The following is a 24145-nucleotide window of genomic DNA, read 5'->3' as shown; positions in this document are numbered from 1 at the left end:
AGCACAAACAGGTTTTTATTTTTTTATCTGACTCTAAATATTTAATTTCAGACTTTCCCATGATTATGGATTGCTTGCAATTTATTCTTTATTCATATAAAAAAAATATTCATTTATTATGTACCAAACTTAAGACTGCAATGCAAATCGGTGGCAGAGTTTCAAATCAAAGCCAAAATTTAAATATAGACATGTAAACAGAGTATTTACCAATTTTATCAGACTTTTGACTGGAGAAGCCATGAGCCTTCCCATCTCATTTGTGAAAGCTTAAACTCCAAAGTCAGTTGCACAACAACTCTCCAGCGCTGAGATTTTTTTATGCCATTTCTAACAACATATTTATTCATAGCTGTATTTTCTAACTTTGCGACACTCAGGACAAAATAAGCTTAACAGTGAGTCAGATCTTCTTCTGCAACATTTCGCTTCGGCAGGACATACAGAACTTGGTATCTGACAAACAACACCAACCTTTACAGGTGAATCAAAGAAATTGTAAGTAATGTGTTCTAACTGGCCTACAATGAAACAGTCTTTAAAACTTTATCATAAATGGCCAGGTTTAAAGTGCTTTTCATTAATAGTGATGATATGCACACTATATACACTGACCAGCCATAACATTATGACCTTATATCATTATGACCATGTGAGTAAATAACTGATTATATGTTCATCAAGACCCAGCCACATCAAGACCTAGCTACTGGACCCCAGGCAGTTTGCGTATCGTCCAAAGAATTCCACAGACAATGCCATCGCAACGACCTGGCCCTCAACCACCTGGACAATACCTACACATACTGTATGTACAAATGCTGTTCATATACTTCAGTTCAGTATTCAACACAATCATCCCTCAGCATCTGTTTGAGAAGCTAAGCCCACTAGGTCTGAACACCTCCCTCTGCAACTGCATAATGGACTTCCTGACTGGGAGGTCTCAGGCAGTCCAGATCAGGAACAGCATCTCCAGCACCACCACACTGAGCACTGGGGCCCCTCAGGGCTGTGTGCTCAGTCCACTGTTGTTCACTCTGCTGATTCACGACTGTGTAGCAATGCACAGCTTGAACCACATCATCAAGTGCGCCGATGACACGACCGTAATGGGTCTCATTAGCAAGAATGAGGAGTCATACAGAGAAGAGGTGCAACAGCTAACAGCCTGGTGATGAGCCAACAACCTGTCTCTGAACGTTGACAAAACCAAAAAGATGTTTGTTGACTTTAGGAGAGCACAGAGTGACCATTCTCCAGTGACCATCAATGGATCCTCTGTGGAGATCGTCAAGAGCACCAAATTCATTGCTGTTCATCTGGCGAAAAACTTCACCTGATCACTCAACACCAGCTCCATCACCAAGCCCTGCAGCATCTTTACTTCCTGAGAAGGCTGAGGAAAGCCCATCTCCCTCCCCCATCTTAACAACATTCTACAGAGGGACCATTGAGAGCATCCTGAGCAGCTGCATCACTGCCTGGTTTGGGAACTACACAAGACCCTACAGAGGATAGTGAGGACAGCTGAGAATATCATCGGAGTCTCTCTCCCCTCTATTACGGACATTTACACTACACGCTGCAAAGCTTATTGCATTGTGGACTCCCACAATCCCTTCAAACACACTCCCAGTTACCATCAGGAAAGAAGTTACAAAGCATTCGAGCCCTCACATACAGATTGTGCAACAGTTTTTTCCTTAAGCTATCAGGCTCCTCAACACACAGAACTGAACTGGAACTTACACGCTCACTCAACTGTGTGTAGAACAGCCCTTATTTGAAACATATACAGTACAGCACAGTGAAATTCTTTTCTTCACATTTTTCAATTCCTTATTCCGAAGCTGGGGTCAGAGCACAGGGTCAGCCATGATACAGCACCCCTGGAGCACAGAGGGTTAAGGGCCTTGCTTCGAGGGCCCAGAGTGGCAGCTTGGTGATACTTGAGCTTAAACCCCTGACCTTCAGATCAGTAACCCAGCACCTTAACCACTGAGCTCCCACTCCCAGTGTATCTGAGCTGCTACAAATCTGAACTCAAACACCCTCTATACTAATTTCATTCCATACACATCCATGTCTTCAACACAGCCCATTTTATATTATTATTTTTTTATAACTATATAACATGCTGTTAACATGCTGTTTTGCACACCTACTTAATTGCTGCTGTTGCTGTTTTGCACTTTGTGTGTTTACATTATGTTTATATTTACAATTACACTAGTTTACAGTTCTCTTTTGCACATTGTACTGTATAACATTATGCAGTATGTTTACTGGCAGCACTATTTTGTGTTCTGTGTATCTATCCTACACTGTCTTGTGTTGTCTTTTATCTTGCACTGTTTGCAATAGGTTGCACATGATGCACTTTGTGGTTTTTATATATGGGTGAAATGATAATTAAAGCTTCTTTACTTGATTTTACTTGAATCAAGGCACCTGTTAGTGGGTGGGATATATAAGGCAGCAAATAAAAATTTTGTCCTCAAAGTTGATGTGTTAAAAGCAGGAAAAATGGGCAAGCGTAAGGATTTAAGGGGGGTTTGACAAGGGCCAAATTGTGATGGCTAGGCACCTTGATCAGAGCATCGCCAAAATCTGCAGCACTTGAGGGATTTTCCAAATTAATATTTAGTTCTTCAAGAAATACAGGGAGTGCAGAATTATTAGGCAAGTTGTATTTTTGAGGATTAATTTTATTTGAGGATTTAATTTGAACAACAACCATGTTCTCAATGAACACAAAAAACTCATTAATATCAAAGCTGAATATTTTTGGAAGTAGTTTTTAGTTTTAGCTATTTTAGGGGGATATCTGTGTGTGCAGGTGACTATTACTGTGCATAATTATTAGGCAACTTAACAAAAAACAAATTCATACCCATTTCAATTATTTATTTTTACCAGTGAAACCAATATAACATCTCAACATTCACAAATATACATTTCTGACATTCAAAACCAAACAAAACAAATCAGTGACCAATATAGCCACCTTTCTTTGCAAGGACACTCAAAAGCCTGCCATCCATGGATTCTGTCAGTGTTTTGATCTGTTCACCATCAACATTGCGTGCAGCAGCAACCACAGCCTCCCAGACACTGTTCAGAGAGGTGTACTGTTTTCCTCCTTGTAAATCGCACATTTGATGATGGACCACAGGTTCTCAATGGGGTTCAGATCAGGTGAACAAGGAGGCCATATCATTAGATTTTCTTCTTTTATACCCTTTCTTGCCAGCCACGCTGTGGAGTACTTGGACGTGTGTGATGGAGCATTGTCCTGCATGAAAATCATGTTTTTCTTGAAGGATGCAGACTTCTTCCTGTACCACTGCTTGAAGAAGGTGTCTTCCAGAAACTGGCAGTAGGACTGGGAGTTCAGCTTGACTCCATCCTCAACCCGAAAAGGCCCCACAAGCTCATCTTTGATGATACCAGCCCAAACCAGTACTCCACCTCCACCTTGCTGGCGCCTGAGTCGGACTGGAGCTCTCTGCCCTTTACCAATCCAGCCACGGGCCCATCCATCTGGCCCATCAAGACTCACTCTCATTTCATCAGTCCATAAAACCTTAGAAAAATCAGTCTTGAGATATTTCTTGGCCCAGTCTTGACGTTTCAGCTTGTGTGTCTTGTTCAGTGGTGGTCGACTTTCTGCCTTTCTTACCTTGGCCATGTCTCTGAGTATTGCACACCTTGTGCTTTTGGGCACTCCAGTGATGTTGCAGCTCTGAAATATGGCCAAACTGGTGGCAAGTGGCATCTTGGCAGCTGCACGCTTGACTTTTCTCAGTTCACGGGCAGTTATTTTGCGCCTTGGTTTTTCCACACGCTTCTTGCGACCCTGTTGACTATTTTGAATGAAACGCTTGATTGTTCGATGATCACGCTTCAGAAGCTTGGCTATTTTAAGACTGCTGCATCCCTCTGCAATATATCTCACTATTTTTGACTTTTCTGAGCCTGTCAAGTCCTTCTTTTGACCCATTTTGCCAAGGGAAAGGAAGTTGCCTAATAATTATGCACACCTGATATAGGGTGTTGATGTCATTAGACCACACCCCTTCTCATTACAGAGATGCACATCACCTAATATGCTTAATTGGTAGTAGGCTTTCCAGCCTATACAGCTTGGAGTAAGACAACATGCATAACGAGGATGATGTGGTCAAAATACTCATTTGCCTAATAATTCTGCACTCCCTGTAATAGTGAATTGAAGCATGGACTAATCAGAAACAATTAAAGTGGAGATAACCTTAACACTGGAGTCATTCAGATTAATGTATTAATGATGAATGCTTTAACTACATAACTAACTTGTCAGAATCAGATTCAGATATTGGATTATCAGTTAAAGTATTAATAATTAATGTATTAACACATGCAGGTAAACAGTGACCACAATAAAACATCTTAATGACTTTGACCTGAATTGTAAAAGAGACATTTTGTTACATGTAATTTGCTTTCTAGCTGTAGTGGTGCTGGTTTAGTTGTGGTCCTGATTTACATGGATAGCTTCTCTAATACTAGTTAATTTTCTTAGAGAATTACCTGAAAGTGGAGTGTGCCCTCCTGACCTGAATCAGGCGTACAATTAGGGAGAGCAAGAAAACTGCTCTCCCACAATGGCAGCTTATTTTAAGTGTTAACATCACATGGTATGTGTATTTAAATATATTTCAGGAACAGAGAATTTCATCATTTTGTTTAATTAATAATTATTAATAATAATATTATTAATGTCCCCATAAACATATCCCTCAGTTGTGAGTTCTGTGTAGCTTCTCAAAATAAAATATTTTTTACATTTCCTGCACTGAACAGAAACAATCATACTTAGTATACATTTTGTCAAACAAATAGTTTCTCAAATGTCTTCTATTTAGTTTATTTCATATCTAGGCAAAGCAAATTTTTATTCAAGATGCATTTTTGTGACAATATGTCTTAATATGGTGTGAATTCATCAAGAAAATGCAACAAAATCGCTTACAATTCAGTACTTGAGATATAAAACAGACTTTATGTCCTCTCATTGTTCAAGAAGTGATATGTTAAATTGTTATATTGTACAGATCCCGTCTGTAGTCTTCGGTATGTTCAGTAATACTTCAGAGAACACTTTGTAATGTAACATTAACTATTTAATCGATGTATATCAGTTCAAGTTTTGGCTTTATTTAGAGGGGCCCATAATAATGAACTCAATATTGACTACCCTTGTACTATCAGCTCTTGGTCTGATAATGCATCTTTATGTCAACTGCTACAAATGTGATAATTTACACTCTTATAACCAACAGTGGCATAGAAGTGCCACTGAAAACATCTCTTACTCACAGTCTAATTTTACATAATTGCACCAGTATCCTTGAACATATATTGTGAAAAGTAAATTAGGACCATCACTAAACTAGTACAACAGCCGTGAAAAAAATTTAAATAAATAAAATGGTCCATGTTTAAACACATCAGATTCATTTGAAAAGAGGGTTTGCTACTTAGCATTCTATAGTTACAAGTCCATTTGTTGAAGGTGTTAACACATTAAATAAAAACCATGATAACATTTATTAGGTGGTAGTATTAGTTTGTGTTGCTTTCAATTATTTGCACATGCTGAAATCTTTAGACTTGTTTAAAATGTTACAATTTAACAGCAAGAAATTCTCAAACATTTGTAAAAATGGCAAAATTTCGCTTTCAGCTACTAAAATCAAGAGGTTCCTTTTTTACAACCACAAATTTTTTCTGGCATGATCAATGTCATATTGATGAAAAATCCACCTAGATTAGTAGTGTCAATAAAAGATACACGCCAAGCTGCAGAAAACAATGAGGCTGTAAATTGCAAAAGAATTAGCGGACTATCTTAAATCCATTAATCTGAACAGACTCAAGGATTTTCTGTCCTGTGGTTTCCATTGCACATGCGCTAGTTTCAAAGTCCTAAAAAACTAGAAAAAGAAGACCACTCATATATACAGTCATTTGGGCAACATCTGTGTTGTTGATGCTATCTTTTAATAAAATAATAGAGAATGCATCTTGCTTTTGCCAACAATCTACATACACCCTCAATAAATTATTGTGCTTTGAAACCAGGACCATTGATGATGTCCAATCACCCAATCCTGGCCTTACTGCCCAAATTTTGTCCATGTATGAACCACCTTCTTAACCATAGTGAACTTAAAAGGAGAGAATCAACAAAAATGCTGTTTAACAGGCACCTCATCTTTAGTTTTAAGATTATGCACGGCCAGTTTGCTGAGACCACGCCTGTCTCAAAACACCTTTACAAAATGTTTTTTTTTTCTAGCCTGCTTGCTGCTTATGCACAGCATTGCCAAGGTGGTCATACACAGTCTTCATACCATCTTAGTTTCCTACATATACTCCCACATTTTTTTTTTTGTCACCAATTTTAATAAAAAATAGTGCCCACAGTCTGTAAGGAAGATGAGGTAAAGGGCCAAGTAAACTGTATGTGTAATGCCACGTTAATGCACAGCCTGCTGTAAGACCTAAAGTGTACTAAAGCTTACCAAATATCATTAAGTACTCCGAAGTTTAGATAAAGTTTTGCAGTTATTTGTTAGGCATGGCAAGGCCACCACATTGTGTCTTGATCTTGGACTGGATGATACCAATTCCTTAAACAAACACTATCCACTGACCATTCCTCAAAAGAAGTATGGTTAGTTGACCTCAATTTGTGCACATCATCCTGAAGGTAATGTCTGCTTCCACAAGGCCAACAGCATTGTGGCTGATCACACACACCCCTCACAACCAAGCTTTATCCTCTTACAGTCTGAAAAAAAGGTGACAAACGCATAACCCTAGATTGTGTAACAGTTTCTTACCGCAAGCCATTCAGTACTCAATACAAAGGAACTGGATTCACACACACACAAACGGACAAACTCATGGAATGTTTCATCAATTTTGTGCAAACAGTGTTTACATGTACAGTATTAATTATTATATAGACAAATTTTCATTATCACAATCTACTTTAATGGTTGAAGCTGCAGTGACACTGTCTTGTGCTGTTTTGCAGTGTTTCACACTCCCACCTTAAATACTGTTAATATTTTGTTAATTCATGTTGTTTTATGTAGCACCCTGGTCCTAGGGGAACGTTGCTTCATTTCACTTTTTTTTTTTTTTTTTTTACTGTATATGGTTGGAATGACAAAATAAGCCTAAATAGATTACTCTTCTGCATGTTTTCTAAGATTTGCCTGGACCTGATCACTATTTTGCTCTTTATTAACATCATGCCTTGTTAGAGTTTGGTAAAAAGCAATGTTTTGGTAAAAGCTTTTGGTCTGCAGCAAAGTTCAGGCACTGTATTGTGAAAATTAAAGTGCCCCCTCTTCTATTTTTTCATGCTGCTGTAAAAAAGAAATTTCCCCACTGTGGGACGAATAAAGGTTTATCTTATCTTTTCTTATCTATAAAATCTATGGTTTTATGTAACAGTACAGAAAAGAAATATCAGGGCATAATAATAAAATCCTGTCCTTGGCAGGTCGTGAAATTAGGTAAATAGATGAACAACACAACATACCGTGCCATTATTTATTTTTGCAAAAATGGAAAAGCCATATGTGAAAAGCTAAGTACATCTTTAACATAGCTTCCATAGGATTTTAGAGGCTAAGTGGCAGCCAGGTGATGCTAATCAAATGCTATTGATTAACTAATCATTAGCAAGTGTGACACCTCAATGAAAGCTGATGTTTTAGCAGTTTGCTGGTCTGGAGCATTTAATGCCAAGGAGGGAAGACATCAGCAAGCTCTTAAAGTAGCAACTGGTACAGCCCATTAAACTGGGTAGGATTATAAAGTCAACTATTTAAAGTCCATCATTTTACAGTGAGTAACATAAATCACAATTGGAAAACAAACAAGACAGTTGACAATATTCCCACGAGTGGTGGTCCCAGGGTCAGACATTGCAATGCTCAGGGAAATGGCAAGGGTTGCCAGGAGAAAATCTCTTCTCTCTAAAAAGAACATGGCAGCAAGGCTTAAGCTTGTACAAACCACAAGACATCTGGAACAATACTCTTTGAACAGATGAGAACAAAGTGAAAATATTTGCCCAATTTACCCTGTGCCACATTTAACAAAAAAACAAACCCAGCATATAAGCACAAACACCTCACACCAACAGTCAAGCCATAGTGGAGGGGTGATGATTTGGGCTTGTTTTGCCGCCATAGTGAAGGGGTGACGATTTGGGCTTGTTTTGCAGCCACAGGACCTGGATAACTTGTAGTCAACTGTGAGGTCATCTGCCTGAATGCTAAAGACTGGCTAAAATATGGTCATGCAACTGTAGAATAATTTCAAGCACACCTGCAAATCTACAATAGAATAGCTGAGAAAAAAACCTGAATCAAGGTATTACAATAGCCCTGTAAAATCTAGATATCAAACCGGCTGAAATGCTATGGCAGGAACTTAAGAGAGCTGTGCATAAACAAATGCCTGCTATACTCAAAGAACTGAAGCAAAATTTTAAGGAAGAACAAGCCAAAATTGCCTCAAAACAATTTGAGAGACAAATTTATACAGCGAGTAATCAATTAAATTCAATTCATTTTTATTTGTATAGCTCTTTTAACAATGAACATTGTCTCAAAGCAGCTTTACACAGATAATGTGGTGATAAAAAATTAATATGTTCTTTATAAGTAAGTTTGTCCATGATGAGCGAGCCAGTAGCAACTACTTTAAGCTGCCAAAGGTAGGTCGACAAGCCATTGAATCATAACGTATACTTAGTTTTCTATACGATTTTTATTAAAATAAATAATGGTAAGGTGTAATGAAATGACTGTAGGTGATAACCTATTAAAGCAACATCCACACGAATGCCAGGATCCAAGGTTTTCCAGCAAAACACTTGCTCAACTGTCACATTCTCTATGCCAGCTTGAGTAATACTGTGATCTTTACTTGATATAATACATTTTACAAAGATTTTAAATCTTTAAATCTTTAATAGTAACAAGGCTTGGCCCCTTTATCGATTGGCCAAAAACATCAGCAACATTTTTTAACTAATGCCTAGGAAGACAATATGTACTTTCTGTTTTCAAATTATGACAAACTAAAAAAAAATAAAAAATAGTTTTTGGATATGAAATTAAACTTTATAAGACAGTTTACACTGTCACCCAAAGAAAAATATCTTAGTTATACTTTTTTTTAATTCCATGCCAAAACCAAAATCACAATATGCAACAGAAGATTGTTTAAAATTGTAATACTTGCTGTGGCAACATTTCCACAGGTGAAAATTCTGACAGGGTAGTAAGTATACTTGAAATTAAAGTTATAAAATTATATATATATATATATATATATATATATATATATATATATATATATACACAGTGTGTGTGTGTATGTCTGTATATATATATATATATATATATATATATATATATATATATATATATATATATATATATATATGAGAGAGAGAGCGAACGAGAGAACGATAGATGTACAATGAATTTTATTTATTGACCTCTGAATAAATTATTACTGCAGGCCAATTAAAACAACTGTCATTACAAACAATAAACTATTTTGCTTTTTATTAATAACTGATAACATTGTGAATAATGTGAATAAGTGAGTAAGAACAGTTTATTTAATAAACTGCAGATGGCCAGACTGTAGCCTGTTTCACATTTTCAAGTTTGCCTGCCGTTTTGTACAGCAAAAAGAGGTTACATAAAAATAAAAAATAAAAAAATAAATAAAACAAAATGGAAAATTTTAAATTGCAGGTAAACTGGACAAGATACTTCACAAATACAAGACAGAAACAAAGGAATATAAATGTGCACACATGACTCAAACAAGAAAACAAGAACAGCTGTGTACGTGAAAATATGTGGACACAAGGACCAAGGACAAAAGACAGGACACAAATCAAACTAAACACTTATAGCCTTACAAAAACGGAAGATGGGCTTGCAATGCTGTGCTTGACATGAAAGGGGATAAACATTGACATAACACCCCTACCAAAAGGCACTCTTCGCATATTGCTTACCACAAACCCTGGCCAAAGCGTTGTGGGCAAAATGTTCATGTTAATTCCTGGGTCATGAGGCACACATTGTCCAAGTTCTGTATGGGCTTGCTAGGGTCATATTACTGGAACCAAGCTTGGGAGGCCAATCCTTCACCCCTGGTGTGGGCAGATCGTGCGAGTAGGCAGTCTGGTTGACATTTAGCTGGGGCCTTCTTGGGGTACCACTTTGCAACCACTGGCAGGGGGCTTGACATGGAAGGCCACCTAACTAGCTTTTGAGCAAATGTGTCTTGGGAAACTGCCTCACTGTTCTCTGGGGTGAAGAGGACATAGGAGGCCACCTCATCAGCCTCATGCATGAAAGAGTAGTGAGGTCACTTCGTTAGTCTCCGGTATGAACAGTTCTAAAGATACCACCTTTTTATGTTTGTGTGTGTGTGGGCATGTATAGAAAAATAGATATATAACAGATATAAGATTTATGCTTAGGTTAAAGATGATGTTAACTATCCAAACCTGCATAGAACAATTAAGAACTATTTAAAAGCAATGTATCTAAGGAAAATTAAGGCATTAAGCAAATGAACCTAGGCAGAGAAGTAACATCATTTTCTTGGTTGATCTTTTGTGCTTCTGCCTGAAAAAGAAATCTTTTGGGCTTCTGGGCAATTACTCCCACACAAAAGAACAAAAAAAAAAAAAAGAAAAAGAAAAGCATTTCTCTGATTCTCAGACAATGTGACATTGAGGGTGCCTCAATATAGTCTACTTATTGTTAGGCATGGTGGCACCTAGGCAATGGCATCTCAGTAATGTCTGCAATTTGAATAGACTAACTCATTTGAATATTTTGAGTAAAATACCCACTCTCAGACATCTGTATACTAGACAGCAAACTGTGACCCCCATATAACTGTCTACTCCACAAAAAATCAGGCCAAATAAATCTACAGCAATCACAGTCAACTTGTCATCACTTTGCTTAAGAAAACCCAATTAAAAGAATTTTCCTTGATTTAATCATTCTACATACAGAAGTTAAGACGTTTAACAAAAAATGTGACTTGACCAAAAAAAAGACAAAAAGAAAATTCATTAATTCACAACTTCCATCAATATTAGGAGAACTGGTTCATCAGTCATGTGCATGTAGTACCCTTAGACTTTGGCCATGCAAGTCTAAGCTGGTGACATAAGATGTTTATTAGGGTGGTAGCTATCAATTATTTCAGTTTTTGAGTATTTGACCGAATATTCCAACGATTAATTGAGTATTAAAAAGAGCAATACTAAATATACAAGAGAAAATAAGACGGGTCTCTTGAAATAAACATGTAAAAAAACATTTTATTGCTGAAATTTCATACAAGAATATCTGTGAAAACTAAACACATTTGGTGTTTTAAATTGCCATAATACATTAAAATGCAAATACAAATATATGAATAGAAAAGCATAAATAAAAACATTAAAATAAAAAATGTCAGAAAAAAAAGGAAATGCACTATACAGTGTTTCCCTTATGATTTAGTTTGAAATGATCCCAAACTTTGGAAACTTTCTGTAGTTTTCTTTGGCCCGTATCCTATGTCTAATTCTGACTTCATTTCTCGCAATTCCTGCTTCATCTGTGTTTTTCCCCCAGAGCTGATTGTTAGACAGAGTTCTCTCCAGGAATCGGAGGCTCAGTTTGTACCATGCAATGCTATTAATTGTAGCCCATTTCATTTTCAATGTGAAAAAAAGTCGGAATTGGCATTAGGCAAACTTTTTTGAACGTGGCAGAAAGGGCTTCCATATGAACTTTCTCCGCGACCCTCGCTGTCTTCTCCCCGTTCCTCCATTTTTTCATTCTGCAGCGTTTTCTGTAGGGCTGCAACTAACGATTATTTGGACGATTTATTTTTTATTTTTATGTTTTGCTTATAACCCTATATAAAACCCTATTTCAGGGTATTTATGTATAAAAGGGTACTTTAAAAATGCATAAGCCACATCTTGAATGTTGACATTTTAAAGCTTAGTGGCTGCTTGTTGAGCAGTGCATGGGAGATTTCTCTATTGAACAAATTCTCTCATGTTGGGTTTTTTCTTTCTATAAAAAAAAAAGACACAGCATTTGAGTATGCAAAATGGAGCAATTTATGTAAATCAAATTTGTATTATTTTTAAATGATAATTGCAGATGGCAAGTTGACAACCATGCTAAAAAAATCTATATAAAATAAATAAATACAACATTGTTTTGACGTTTTAAAATACACAGATAATTTGGTGTGAAGTTGTGAAGATATAAGCATCTAGAATATATAATTAATTTGATGTTGTATAGTAATTAACTAAAGCATAAATTAAATATACAAACATTGAAAACAAGAATTTGAATGTAGTAAAGCCGCAATAAATCAAGTTTGATAACAGAAGTTTACTGTTATAGTAGACAAATGCTACTGAAGAGAATGTAACTAAACGCAGCAAGCTAACAGGCCTGATTGAAAAAAAATGCATCGGTGTTTAAATGCATAAGCATTCGCTTAAAACCACAACAGGGACTAATAAATGTAATCGTTTACTGCTGCGGTTATTTGCTGCTTTTAGTTTTAGTGTTTGTTATCACCAGTTTAACTGAATCCATCACCGTGTCGCGAGCGAGCTGATTGTGCAAACTGATGCTCGTGAGTCACAACAGAACAGATCCAGTGCGACTGTCCTGAAGTCACAAACAAACACAAACAATATCACTTCATTAAACTACACCATTTTCACATGATGAGGATTATACAGTTTTTTCTTATCGTGCTGATGTTTCATCTTTATCCGTGACAACAGTGTGTTTTCATTTCACGTGCTCGTGCATCACTGTAGTACTTCCATAACACACAAGCTCCACTTTGAATAATGTTCAGGTTACAATCTTCTTTGTTAAATTTGATATAAAATGTTTAGATGCCTTGGATGATTTGGGACGCAAAATCTTCCTGCTGCCGGTTGACCCTGTACTCTCCACTGTTTCACACGCGGCTGTGTTCTCTTACCATCATGCTAACACTTAACTTAAGCAGCCCAACCAACAGAGTGCTCCAGAGTTTAGTATAATAACCCCACCAGTTTTTTATTCCATTCCTATAAAAACAATTTTGCCACTTTAGAACCCCAGTGTAAGCTGTAAAATCAGTCCTTTTATAGTGAATGCAAACTTAAAATTAATTAAAATGTACCTATTTCACCTGAGGAAAGCAGGTGCCAGATAACAGTAGCCCTGTCAATGCCATAGAAGCAGAGCATGTGTTTAAAATGAATAATGTAGGATGAGTTACAGATACAGTACACTTTACTGTAATGAAAACATTGCAAATATGCTGCAAAACATTCAGACTATTCATTTAAAGCCAGACATTTGTACAGATTCCTATCATCTTAATAACAATATAATTTCATTTTATAATTTTCATCCTTTCATTAATAACTGTAAAAACCCTACAATAGTCACTGAAATAACTTGAAACTGGAAGAAATGTATAATAATAAAGATGTACTGAAAATTAACTAATGAATAGCAGACACTGGTTTTTCAATTGTGGATTAACAGGAGCTTTAAATATATTTTATATATATATATATATATATATATATATATATATATATATATATATATATATATATATATATATATATATATACACACACACTGTATATACTAATATATATATATATATATATATATATATATATATATATATATATATATATATATATATATATATATATATATATATATATATACACACAGTTGTGTTCAAAATTATTCAACCCCAATGCTGTAAATGGTTTTAGAATTTAGTGTACATTTGTAATTGTATTCAGAATGAAATCCTACAAGGACTTCTTAAAGAACCATATGCAACTAAAATGACATCAATTAGTTTTGTAATACAGTAGTAAATGTTTCTTTTGTGAATTCTTCATTGACATAATTATTCAACCCCTTAAAGACTACCACTCTGAAGAACAGAGGTTCAATGAAGTGTTTTCAATCAGGTATTGAAAACACCTGTGGATATCAGGGAGCAGCAATAAAGCCTAATAAGCACCAATTAGGCAGCTTTAAAATGACTGTGATACTCAGCTCCTTCTAGACATTTACTGGTGTGGTTACAAACATGGTGAGGTCAAGAGAATGGTCCAGGAAGACAAGAGAACAGGTGATTACTCTTCACAGGAAGGGCAATGGCTATAAGAAGATTGCAAAGATGTTAAACATACCAAGAGACACCATAGGAAGCATCATTCGCAAATTCAAGGCAAAGGGCACTGTTGAAACGCTACCTGGTCGTGGCAGAAAGAAGATGCTGACTTCGACTGCTGTGCCCTACCTGAAGCGAGAGTGGAGAAAAGTCCCGTGTGACTGCTGAGGAACTGAGAAAAGATTTGTCAGATGTGGGTACTGAAGTTTCTGCTCAGACAATACGGCGCACCCTGCGTAATGAAGGCCTCCATGCCAGAACTCCCAGGCGCACCCCCTTGCTGTCCCCAAAGAATAAGAAGAGTCGACTGCAGTATGCCAAAAGTCATGTGGACAAACCACAGAAGTTTTGGGATAGTGTTCTGTGGACTGATGAAACAAAATTAGAACTGTTTGGGCCCATGGATCAACGCTATGTTTGGAGGAGGAAGAACAAGGCCTATGAAGAAAAGAACACCTTGCCTACTGTGAAGCATGGCGGGGGGTCAATCATGCTTTGGGGCTGTTTTGCTTCTGCAGGTACTGGGAAGCTTCAGCGTGTGCAAGGTACCATGAATTCTCTTCAGTACCAGGAGATATTGGATGACAATGTGATGCAGTCCGTCACAAACCTGAGGCTTGGAAGACGTTGGACCTTTCAACAGGACAATGATCCCAAGCATACCTCCAAGTCCACTAGAGCATGGTTGCAGATTAAAGGCTGGAACATTTTGAAGTGGCCATCGCAGTCACCAGACTTAAATCCGATTGAGAACCTCTGGTGGGACTTAAAGAAAGCAGTTGCAGTGCGCAAGCCTAAGAATGTGACTGAACTGGAGGCTTTTGCCCATGATGAATGGGCGAAGATACCCGTAGATCGCTGCAAGACACTTGTGTCAAGCTATGCTTCACGTTTAAAAGCTGTTATAACTGTAAAAGGATGTTGTACTAAGTACTAAGATTGAATGTTACTTGGGGGTTGAATAAAACTGATAATGATGTGAGCTCAGAAAAGACATTTGTGGTTATTTCATTATAAATGTTATGTTATATTTGTCTGACCTACACGTGCCTCTTTGATTTAATTGTAAGCAGGATGACTGAATGATCATAATCAATGTCAAACCAACCAAAACAATCAATTTCAGTGGGGGTTGAATAATTTTGAACACAACTGTATATATATATATATATATATATATAAATAAATAAATAAATACACACACACACACTCACCGGCCACTTTACTGGAATGTGTACTGGAAACATTCCTCAGAGATTTTGGTCCATATTGACATGATAGCATCAGTTGCTGCAGATTTGTCGGCTGCACATCCATGATGCGAATCTCCCGTTCCACCAATCCCATTGGTGCTCTATTGGATTGAGATCTGCTGACTGTGGAGGCCATTTGAGTACAGTGAACTCATTGTCATGTTCAAGAACCAGTCTGAGATGATTCGCACCTTATGACATGGTGCATTATCCTGCTGGAAGTAGCCATCAGAAGATGGGTACACTGTGGTCATAAAGGGATGGACATGGTCAGCAACAATACTCAGGTAGGCTGTGGCGTTGACACAATGCCCAAAGTGTGCCAAGAAAATATCCCCCACACCATTACACCACCACCACCAGCCTCAACCGTTGATACAAGGCAGGATGGATCCATGCTTTCATGTTGTTGACGCCAAATTCTGATCCTACAATCCAAATGTTGCAGCAGAAATCGAGACTCATCAGACCAGGGAACGTTTTTCCAATCTTCTTTTGTCCGATTTTGGTGAGCCTGTGCTAATTGTAGCCTCAGTTTCCTGTTCTTAGCTGTCAGGAGTGGCACCCGGTGTGGTCTTCTGCTGCTGTAGCCCATCCGCCTCAAGGTTCGACATGTTGTGCGGTCAGAGATGCTCTTCTGCATACCTCGGTTGTAACGAGTGGTTATTTGAGTTACTGTTCCCTTTCTATCAGCTCGAACAAGTCTGGCCATTCTCCTCTGACCTGTGGCATCAACAAGGCATTTGCACCCACAGAACTGCCACTCACTGTATATTTTCTCTTTTTCGGACCATTCTCTGTAAACCCTAGAGATGGTTGTGTGTGAAAATCCCAGTAGATCAGCAGTTTCTGAAATATTTAGACCAGCCCGTCTGGCACCAACAACCATGCCACGTTCAAAGTCACTTAAATCACCTTTCTTCCCCATTCTGACGCTCGGTTTGAACTGCAGCAGATCGTCTGAACTGCAGCTGCCATGTGATTGGCTGATTAGAAATTTGCGATAACGAGCAGTTGGACAGGTGTACCTGTAAACTTTTCTTTCAGCAAAGACCAGGAGACTTGGATATCTTTCAGCAGTAGTCTTTATTGCAGACGAGCCTACATGTCAGAGTGTACTGCTTCAGTGCTGCAGTCATCAAGTCCACTTTAAGAACTTAGCATTGTGTGTGTGTGTGTGTGTGTGTGTGTGTGTGTGTGTGTGTGTGGGTGTGGGGACACAAAGCACTCAGGTGATAAGTAATAACAAAACATGCAAGGGAAGTAGCCATCCTGGCTCAGATAATCTCTCTCTCTCAGAACACTTCATTATCATAGAAATAGCGAAAGGTTCACACAGCTTTAGTATTCTCTCAGATCATTGGTTAAATCATGAGCAAATGGTTGCCAACACAGCAGGAGACGGAGACAAGGCAATACCTTTCCCCGTAGTTTCATACAAAATAACATTAGGAGCTTGCAAACCTCCATCCAGCACTTTGTTTTTATATCATCATGTAATTTATGCTGTTACTTCATTTATCTCCTAAAGACGTATAATGTGTATATACAGTATATACACAGGTACAGTTCACAATATAGAAGAATAAATTAAAACAACAAATAAAACATGACATTCCTACAGTACCCACAGAAAAGATTGAAAATAGTTTGATCATAGGGACATGTTGTACTAAAGTGTGCCTTGTAATTAGCATCACAGGCCTCTTCTAACTTGTAATCAGTCAGTCTGCCTATTTTTTAAGAGTGAAAAGTAGTCACTGTGCTGTTGGGTATCATGGTGTGCACCACACTGAACATGGCACACAGAAAGCTAAGGAGAGAGTTGTCTCAGGAGAAAGAAAATCATAGAGACGCATGTTAAAGGTAAAGACTATAAGACCCTCTCCAAGCAGCTTGATGTTTCTGTGACTACAGTTGCACATATTATTCAGCGGTTTAAGGTCCACAGGACAGTAGTCAACCTCCCAGAATGTAGTCGCAAGAGGAAAATTGATGACAAATTGAAGAGCTGGATAATATAAATTGTATTATTGCCCAGAACAACTTCCAAGAGATGAGACGTGAACTCCAAGGTCAAGGTACATCAGTGTCAGATCGCACCATCCATTGCTGTTTGAGCCAAAGTGGATTTATTAGAGGACTCTAATGTTGAAAGTAAACCATAAAAAAAAAATAACTGGAATTTTCTATAATGCATATCGACAAGCCACAAAGCTTTTGGGAGAATGTCCCTTGGACAGATAAGAAAAACTGGAGCTTTTTGGTAAGTCACATCAGCTCTATGTTCACAGACTCAAAAATGAAGCATACAAAGAAAAGAACACTGTACCTACTGTGAAACATGGAGGAGGCTCTGTTATGTTCTGGGGCTGCATTGCTGCATCTGGGTGTCTTGAATCTGTGCAGGGTACAATGAAATCTCAAGACTATCAAGGCATTCTGGAGTGAAATATGCTGCCCAGTGTCAGCAAGCTCAGTCATGCTTGCAGGCCATGGGTCCTCCAACAGGATAACGACCCAAAACAGAAGAATGGCTAAGGACAAAACATTGCACTATTCTAAAGTAGTCTTCTATGAGCCCCGATCTAAATCCTATTGAACATCTGTGGAAAGAGCTGAAACATGCAGTCTGGAGAAGGCACCCTTCAATCCTGAGACAGCTGGAGCAGTTTGCTCACGAGGAGTGGGCCAAAATACCTGTCTACAGGAGCAGAAGACTATATACAGAAATTGCTTAATTGCAGTGATTGCCTCAAAGGTTTGTGCAACAAAATATTAAGTTAAGGGTACTGTCATTTTTTAAATGCCTCTGTTGAACCACAATTCAAAAGCAATGTCTGATTTTCCTTAGTTACTTTTCATTCAATTTTTTTTTTGTCAGTTTCAAGTTATTTCAGTGACCATTTTTGGTTTTTCTGTCATTAATAGAAGGGTACCAACAATTTTATTCACATCTGTATGTTTCATAAGTATGGCTACTTATGACCAGAAGCAACTGAACACCTTCTAGAGAAAATCTATTCCACTTGCTCTCCTCCTTAAACCTCCTTAATTTAACCCCTAATTTATAAATCTGACCTCAAACCCTATCAGCTGCTCTATAAATATTAGGTTACATACAGCAATACCCTTTTGTGTTTATTGACTTCGGACTTTCTTTTGAAATGCATAGTGATAATATTACTTCGATAGCCGTTTTCAATCTCAGACGTATTGTTAAGACAAGAAATATAATCACTACACAATGCAGAAAAACTAGTTCAGGCTGTTGAGGATGTGCATAAACAACCTCTAGTTAGTTTAGAATACAGTAGCCAGTGGTACAATCCCTACTAGATTCAGAAGATTTAATACCAGTCAAAGGTTTTACAACACCCAATTTTAACCATTGCAAGTCAAGTAAGTAACCTGAAATGGTACAATGGTAAGCAGTAAACTACCAAAGGTAAAAAAAAAAATTGTTACCAAAAATGTAAGAATAGATGTCAGAGAGTACAGTTTCCTAAAACATTAAAAGGCACTTGTAAAGTGAAGGAATCTCTGACAGGAAACAATCTGGCTGAACCAAAGCCACAACAGAATCAGAAGAAATGTTTGAGAGTCAACAACATGCGTAACAGAACAACAGCCTCTAACAGAGATTTAACACTGGTTGAAGTAGCAAATCTGTTTCAGTAAACAGAGGCCTTGAAGCTACAGGTTTGGCAGGTCAAGTGGCAAAAAAAGGCTTGCCTGGGCCACAAAGCACTGCCAGTGTGCTACTAAATACATGAAGACGTTCCTATAGACCGTTTTATAAACATTTAAAATCTTCAGTTCATTATGCAGGGTTTTGTATGCCACAAACTAGACAAAAGGACGCTTCCTCAATGTGTGACACCAACTGTCAAACACAGAAAAGAACAAAAATATGGTCAGAGTTTATTTTGCTGAATCCAGATTGTGCGACTTTCACAGAGTGAGTGGCACACTGAACCAAAACTATATACTCTTTGGTATAAAATTAGTCTGTCAGGGCTTCATCCTACAATAAAACATTGACCCAAAACATACCTCCAGGCTGTGACAGAACTACTTTAGAAGAACAGAACACGATGATAATTTTTAAATCATGGAATGGACAGCACAGTCTCCAGACTTAAAACCCATCAAGCTGGCTTGGGATGAACTGGACAGAAGGTTGAAATCAAAGCAAGCTACAAGTGCAACACATTTGTGGGAACTTCAAATTGAAATTGTTAAATTGTTTGTTTTATGCTTTAATCTAATGTTCACTGAGACATTAAACGTTAAATAAAAACTAGAAAAAATTGAGGTGCTCTAAAACTTTTGACCAGTAGTGTAGTACCACATCACATCTATCTCATTCACACTGTACTGGCTACACATGGAAAACCAAATATTGTATTATTAAGCACTGAATGGTCGCACACTGCAGTACACAATCCAACTTCTGAATCCTTATTACCTCGAATGAAGGCTGAAGATTTTTGTATGGGTACTCAAGGGTTTGGTAACCTGGGATGTTTACATTTTTATAAGTTGTTAATAATGTCATAAGTTCCTGGTAATAAAAATGCACTTTGGTAACTTGTATCATCTAGATATGGATGGGTTCCCTTTTGAATCTGTTTATTACAAAGGCTTTTTCCTCCAATTGTCAGTGTTTTTTTCCTGATATCATTGTATCTGGCTTGCTCATTTGGAATACATTTATACATTCAAATTTCAATCAATAATTTTAATATTTCTGCAAAGGTGCTTTGTGACAATATCTGTTGTTCCATGTGCTTTACAAAATAAAATGGACTCCGAAAACATTTATATTTAGAAGACTACCAGGATTGTTAAAATTAAAAAAAAAAAAAGCCTGTCTTTAACTAAATGTTTTTAGCAAGCGAATGTGATCATATACTAGGATACTATACTATATATTCAGCAGCAGACAGGAGCTATAATCTGATATAGGCTAGTGGAGACTGCAAGATTCAAAAACACAATTAGTGTTACAGAGACTAACTTTCTTAAAAGCTAATGTGATGTTTCCATTACTTGCAATCCCATATTCTGACAAATTCCTGGATACCACCACCTAACACCAAGCAACTTCTTTACAGCCAAGTTTTAACAGTGGGAACTCAGCCAGTCACTGAGCTATTTAAAAAGTGAACATGACTCCTCTATGCCAGCCAACGTGGTAGGCTGACAAAAATAAATGGATCAGTGTGTGAAAGGTGTGGTCAAGTAAAGGGGTGGAATGTCATATATAACAGATTGGCCACTGGAGCTCATTAAATGTATATAGAGAATAAATCTAAACAGCTGGAATGCTCAGAGATATCTGATCACATCCTGCACATGCCCAGTATCTATATTCTATGCATTTAAATCCTTGCTTATTGTAAAGGATACATTCAATACATATACAAATGTACAGAACATGATCCCACATGCTACACATTTAGAAGTATGAAGGTCAATGACACTGACCTCTCAAATGCCTCATTAACAAAAGGAGCAGGCCATAAAATTAAATTATTTTTAACAAGAAAAATGTGACTGAAACTTAAGTTAAAAACATGCTTATCCCTTGACAACCTCAAAAAGACCATTCAAATGCTTGTGATCTTTGACCCTATTCTAGCTGTGCTGCTCATTTCCAGAATTATGGCAGTGCTAGTACCAAGTGTGCTGGGAAACTGCCTTGACTATCCAAAAGAGGTTATTTTCAGCAGTCACTATACACAACCTCCCCCATTCCACTCTCCAAGAGTGACCCATGTGTTTTGGGAAGACAACCTTAGCCCACTCATTTTCATCATTCCTGAGTTACAGTGAATTACAGATTAACTGCTTATATAGTTTCACTTTGTTTATACAGTCTTGAGTGTACAGCACATGTAAAAAAAAAAAAATGTAAACAATACTTGCGGGTTTGGGGTTTACAAAAGCACCACATACTGTTCTTTTAATGATAACAGAACCTTAAGTGAGATGTAGATCTCCAGGGGGAGTGTTAAACCTACAACAGGATAGTGTCAGAGCTATTCCCAAAAGCAGACGACATTCAGGAAAAGTGCAGTGTATTTACATTACTAGGTCTGTATGAGCAGTGCTGAGGCATAATCTTCTTATCTGATTTTTATATCAATAAATGAAACATGAGAAGAGGGCAAATGAAAGTCATATGCCTCCAAAATACATACGCCTTTAAAACATAAAACTCAGCGAACAAAAGCTTAAAAAAAAAAAAAAAAAAAAAAAACATTGAACGGGGAGATTCATACACCGTAAAGATGCTATAGTGTTACCATAACAATTTGTTGATTTGGAAAAGACACAGATATTTCATACTCAGTCACATTCAATAAAAGAAGCATGCTGGTAAATTACACAATGTCTGGTTCGATTCAAATATAGTTGTATAACAAACAAATTAGGAATGATCACAGTTTAGCAGTATTTCCAGAACAGTATAAACATCCCCCCCTTTACAGTGTACAGTATATCTGAATACAAAAAACAAATACCAGTAGTTTAAGCTCTAAACACAGATACACCTAGAGATATGACATTGCATTGCAATGGTGTACATTTTGCTTTTTTCATCAGGTTATACATTAAATCGATTTGCATTGTTGATCTGCTGAAGACGAAAAAAAACTTTCAGATTTCCGTAATTGTAAAAATGTACAAACAAAAAAAAAGACCTCAGGCTGTTTAAGGACTGTATCAAGTAAGGTTGCATGCCAATGACAGAAACTGCTAAATCTTATCAGCCAGACAAACCCTTTCTGACAATCTCACATAGGGCTCCTTTCCCAAAGTGTTGTTCAGACAGGTCTGACCCAATTAAAAAAATCTCTGTCAGCATATTTGGTCTCTCTTTCCACTACCTCCCTTGCAATTCCCCATTTCCTTGCAAAGGAGAGATCTACCTTTTCAAGAAAGCATAAATAATTTTATTTGTAGTATGATGAAATTAGTTTTCGTGTTACGACTGTCATCTTCCTGCATATTTTTTTTTACACCCCATATTTTGAAGTTGCTCACTTTATTTACAGATCAGCCCACTCTGGCACTGGTATCAAGAAGAATTACTCATATTTCTCTGTGCCTTTTTGTAGGTAGGTTTTTTTTGGAAATCTCCTTAGAGGTGCTTTGAGATTAACGGACTTTTAACAAATTCTTAAAAGCTTTGCATTTGACACTAACACTATAAATCCCTATAAAGCACTACTAACTGGAATGATCCCCTGTGCACTCTTTCCTCTTTTAAAATTCAAAGTATCAGCAGAAATTCAGCTCAGCTGCATTGGACTACATCATCCGAATACGTGATTTACCGCAACTGCCGATATCACGTACGCATGGTTATGAGAATGGATTCAAATGGTTATAAAAAGGGATCCAGTGAACCTCTGGTATGCTTTTAGTAAAATAAACATACTATGTGATTTAATTGTATTTGTTAAGAAAATAAAGGGGCGGGGGTGCGGTGTCCTCAGCTATTCTAACACCATACAGACAGATAAGGTCTTGCTGCAGAGAGGAGTCTCAGAGTCTCCACCTGCCCCTTCCCCTACTGACACTAACATCGAAATAGAGCAAAGCAAAACCGCCCATTACAAGAAACATTGCTTCCCGACTGGAGAAAACCAGCATTGTAAACATTGTTTGACACACTAAGCAAACACCCGACGGTACAGGATCATTCGTTTACAGTTACCATTTAATTAGGCACTACGTAATCTGTACCGACCACCGAGGACTCACTTTTGTCCAGGCTTCTCGTGTGCATTCTTCAAAGCAGTCGGGGGAGATGAAATCTACAATTCCATGTTTTTGGTTCGTTGCATCTGGTAGCCAGATTGCAACAAATATCCTTCAATTTGGTGAAAGTGAACAGGATTACGTTCCCACGTTTAAGTGATGTCGAATGCAGTTTCGAGCACGCTGCAAGCATATGCGTGGTGAGTTAGTGACACGCCGCTCTGCCCCTCCCCTCAACACAAAAGATAGGGAAGGTTCAGCAGGCAGGGCGAAGGCTGGAAGGGCGGAATACACGAGCGACGTATTAAAACACGATTTCGCATATTCGGTTTCCTTTTAAAACATATTTAGAGGTATTGCATTGACTTTGGGAACTTGGGATATTCCAAGAATTAAGCTGTCTATAAAACAGTCTTATTCCATCTGTACAAACGAATCTCATTTTAAAACCATCCCAGTTACTATGGGAACATATGCTTTTGGACAACCCGACTCCGTGTCTGTTTAGTTTAGAGCTTGAGTAATTCTATTAGCCATCCCGTGTGCTTTCGTAGTCCGGACAGAAACAATACTCGGCAACTATGGTTCCGCCGTAATGCAGTCAACGCAGACAAAATCAAATAGAGTATTTATTTATTTATTTATTTATTTATTTATTTATCATGAAGACCCAGGAATGTGGAGCAGTCTCCTGACTCTTAGACTCCTGCTAGACTCCTGATGTATACACTGTTGTTGTACTGTTGTTGATCATACATAGAGACACAGAACATTTTCTA

General features: G+C 37.6%; 1 protein-coding gene across 1 annotated transcript in view; it reads right to left on the bottom strand.

Moving 5' to 3' along the window:
- sema4ba (sema domain, immunoglobulin domain (Ig), transmembrane domain (TM) and short cytoplasmic domain, (semaphorin) 4Ba) overlaps positions 1 to 23873 on the bottom strand; it is a 73924-nt gene extending 50051 nt beyond the window's left edge. The window contains exon 1 of the mRNA XM_046864586.1: positions 23370 to 23873. The gene's annotated coding sequence lies outside the window, so the exon portion shown is untranslated. The remainder of the gene's footprint in view (positions 1 to 23369) is intronic.
- Between the last annotated feature and the right edge of the window lie 272 nt (positions 23874 to 24145).

Source organism: Silurus meridionalis, chromosome 13 (assembly GCF_014805685.1).
Source record: "Silurus meridionalis isolate SWU-2019-XX chromosome 13, ASM1480568v1, whole genome shotgun sequence".
In the NCBI taxonomy this organism is placed as follows: domain Eukaryota; kingdom Metazoa; phylum Chordata; class Actinopteri; order Siluriformes; family Siluridae; genus Silurus; species Silurus meridionalis.
Note: the sequence above shows the minus strand (reverse complement) of the source record. Positions and strands in the feature narration are given on the sequence as shown.